The sequence below is a fragment of the Coregonus clupeaformis genome, unplaced genomic scaffold, assembly GCF_020615455.1.
Source record: "Coregonus clupeaformis isolate EN_2021a unplaced genomic scaffold, ASM2061545v1 scaf3190, whole genome shotgun sequence".
NCBI lineage: Eukaryota > Metazoa > Chordata > Actinopteri > Salmoniformes > Salmonidae > Coregonus > Coregonus clupeaformis.
In genome coordinates this window covers 50,001-53,448 of record NW_025536644.1, presented here as the reverse complement: position 1 = coordinate 53,448, position 3,448 = coordinate 50,001, and the positions used below count along the sequence as shown (strand labels likewise).

The window sequence follows — 3,448 nt, the reverse complement described above, 5'->3', positions numbered from 1 at the left end:
GAGTGAGAGAGAGACTGAGAGAGTGAGTGAGTGAGTGAGTGAGAGACAGAGAGAGAGAGAGAGAGTGAGTGAGTGAGTGAGAGAGAGGAGGAGTGGGAGGAGGAGAGAGAGAGAGAGACTGTGAGACAGAGAGTGAGTGAGAGACAGAGAGAGAGAGAGTGAGTGAGTGAGAGAGAGAGAGTGAGAGAGTGAGTGAGTGAGTGAGTGAGAGAGACTGAGAGAGTGAGTGAGTGAGAGACTGAGACTGAGAGACTGAGAGTGAGTGAGTGAGTGAGAGAGAGAGTGAGTGAGTGAGAGAGAGAGACAGAGAGTGAGAGAGAGAGAGTGTGAGTGAGTGAGACTGAAAGACTGAGAGAGTGAGTGAGAGAGAGAGAGAGAGAGAGAGAGTGAGTGAGAGAGAGAGAGAGACTGAGAGAGTGAGTGAGTGAGTGAGTGAGTGAGAGAGAGAGAGAGAGACTGAGAGACTGAGAGAGTAGGTGAGTGAGTGAGAGAGAGAGAGAGAGAGAGAGAGAGAGAGAGAGAGAGAGAGAGAGAGAGAGAGAGAGAGAGAGAGAGTGAGTGAGAGAGAGAGAGACTGAGAGAGTGAGTGAGAGAGAGAGTGTGAATGAGTGAGACTGAGAGAGTGAGTGAGTGAGTGAGAGAGAGTGTGAGTGAATGAGTGAGTGAGACTGAGAGACTGAGAGAGAGTGAGAGAGAGAGAGAGAGAGAGAGAGAGTGTGGAGTGAGTGACACTGAGAGAGTGAGTGAGTGAGTGAGAGAGAGAGAGAGAGAGAGAGAGAGAGAGAGAGAGAGAGAGAGTGAGTGAGAGAGAGAGACTGAGAGACTGAGAGAGTGAGTGAGTGAGTGAGAGAGAGAGAGACTGAGAGACTGAGAGACTGAGAGAGTGAGTGAGTGAGTGAGTGAGTGAGTGAGAGAGAGAGAGAGAGAGAGAGAGAGAGAGAGAGTGAGAGTGAGATAGACTGAGAGACTGAGAGAGTGAGTGAGTGAGTGAGTGAGTGAGAGAGAGAGTGTGTGAGTGAGTGAGTGAGACTGAGAGTGTGAGTGAGTGAGTGAGTGAGTGAGAGAGAGAGAGAGAGAGAGAGAGAGAGAGAGAGAGAGAGAGAGAGAGAGAGAGAGAGAGAGACTGAGAGAGTGAGTGACTGAGTGAGAGAGAGAGAGGGTGTGAGTGAGTGAGTGAGTGAGAGAGAGAGAGAGAGGGAGTGAGTGAGTGAGTGAGTGAGTGAGTGAGTGAGTGAATGAGAGAGAGACTGAGAGACTGAGAGAGTGAGTGAGTGAGTGAGTGAGTGAGTGAGATAGCCTGAGAGAGTGAGTGAGTGAGTGAGTGAGTTAGTGAGAGAGAGAGAGAGAGTGAGTGAGTGAGAGAGAGAGACTGAGAGACAGAGAGTGAGTGAGTGAGTGAGTGAGTGAGTGAGAGAGGAAGACTGAGAGACTGAGAGAGTGAGTGAGTGAGTGAGTGAGTGAGAGATAGAGAGTGAGTGAGGGAGAGAGAGAGTGAGAGAGTGAGAGAGAGAGAGAGAGTGAGTGAGTGAATGAGAGAGAGACTGAGAGAGTGAGTGAGAGAGAGAGAGAGAGTGTGTGAGTGAGTGAGTGAGACTGAGAGAGTGAGAGAGAGAGAGAGTGTGAGTGAGTGAGAGAGAGAGAGAGAGTGTGAGTGAGTGAGTGAGAGAGAGAGAGAGAGTGAGTGAGTGAATGAGAGAGTGAGTGAGTGAGAGAGAGAGACTGAGAGAGTGAGTGAGAGACAGAGAGAGTGAGTGAGTGAGAGAGAGAGTGAGTGAGTGAGAGAGACTGAGAGATTGAGTGAGTGAGAGACTGAGACTGAGAGACTGAGAGAGAGAGTGAGTGAGTGAGTGAGTGAGAGAGAGTGAGTGAGAGAGAGAGACTGAGAGAGTGAGTGAGAGAGAGAGTGTGAGTGAGACTGAAAGACTGAGAGAGTGAGTGAGAGAGAGAGAGAGAGAGAGAGAGAGAGAGAGAGAGAGAGAGAGAGAGAGAGAGAGAGAGAGAGAGAGAGAGAGAGAGAGAGAGAGGAGTGAGAGAGGAGAGAGAGAGACTGAGAGACTGAGAGACTGAGAGAGTGGAGTGAGGGAGAGAGAGAGAGAGAGACTGATAGACTGAGAGATAGGTGGGAGGAGTGAGTGAGAGAGAGAGTGAGTGAGAGAGAGAGACTGAGAGAGTGAGTGAGAGAGAGAGAGTGTGAGTGAGTGAGACTGAAAGACTGAGAGAGTGAGGAGTGAGAGAGAGAGAGAGAGAGAGTGGAGTGAGTGAGACTGAGAGACTGAGAGACTGAGAGAGAGAGAGAGAGAGAGAGAGAGAGAGAGAGAGAGAGAGAGAGAGAGAGAGAGAGAGAGAGAGAGAGAGAGAGAGTGAGTGAGAGAGACTGAGAGACTGAGAGTGAGTGAGTGAGTGTTCCACATAGCCTATATCAGTATTTGAGTATGTTTCCGCTGCACGGTAGGTGCTTTCACGTCACCTTTGAAATCGCTCTCCTAGTCCCCAGAACGAGCGCCCTCCCTTTGCAACGCCTCCGAACATATCACAGAGGCGCGCTTTCTGTGCCGCTGGCCTCAATCAGGTCGACCAAACGCAGATAATAGCGCTCCACGCACCGTTGCTGAAGTCATTCATTCACTTGAACTCAACTAGCGAACACACCATGTCTGGAAGAGGCAAAGGCGGCAAGGGACTCGAAAAAGGAGGCGCCAAGCGTCACCGCAAAGTTCTCCGCGATAACATCCAGGGAATCACCAAACCCGCTATCCGCCGTCTGGCTGCCGCGGCGGCGTGAAGCGTATTTCCGGTCTGATCTACGAGGAGACCCGCGGTGTCCTGAAGGTGTTCCTGGAGAACGTGATCCGTGACGCAGTCACCTACACCGAGCACGCCAAGAGGAAGACCGTTACTGCTATGGACGTGGTCTACGCTCTGAAACGTCAGGGACGCACCCTGTACTGGTTTCGGCGGTTAAAGTCACTCTCTTGAACCACAACACCCCGACTCGAACCCAAAGGCTCTTTTAAGAGCCACCCACATCCGCTTCAAAAGGGCCCATTCCATATAGTGTTTTTTTTTCTTCCGTATGCTATTTGGTAGGGAAAGTATGAGACCACTTTGAGTGGACAGGGAGTATTAAATAGAGGATTCTAATGTCCCTTCCCGTTTTAGCGCAAAGAGGGGAGGCCTATATCTGACAGTGGCAAAGTGTAGTGACGTTGTTATTTTGGGTCAAGCAATAGTGGCATTTGGACAACATAAAGCCACCACCAGTCGGTAGACGTGCCTCGAAAAGAGGGGGACAGCGGCACAGACACACAGTCCAAAAATGGGAGCCCTATGTCTGACGGTGCCAACGTGGGCAATTCTATCACCAGCATTATGTGGCACAACAATCGTGCCATTCGGACAACTATTCAGGCCCCCTTTTGAAACACACAATTCCCCATCGGTCACAGAG

At 50.6% G+C, this 3,448-nt stretch overlaps 2 pseudogenes; both read left to right on the top strand.

Moving 5' to 3' along the window:
• The first annotated feature begins 2,525 nt into the window (after positions 1-2,525).
• Positions 2,526-2,976, top strand: LOC123489690 (annotated as a pseudogene).
• A 469-nt stretch (positions 2,977-3,445) lies between these two features.
• The window catches only part of LOC121563475, a 988-nt pseudogene continuing 985 nt past the window's right edge, over positions 3,446-3,448 (top strand).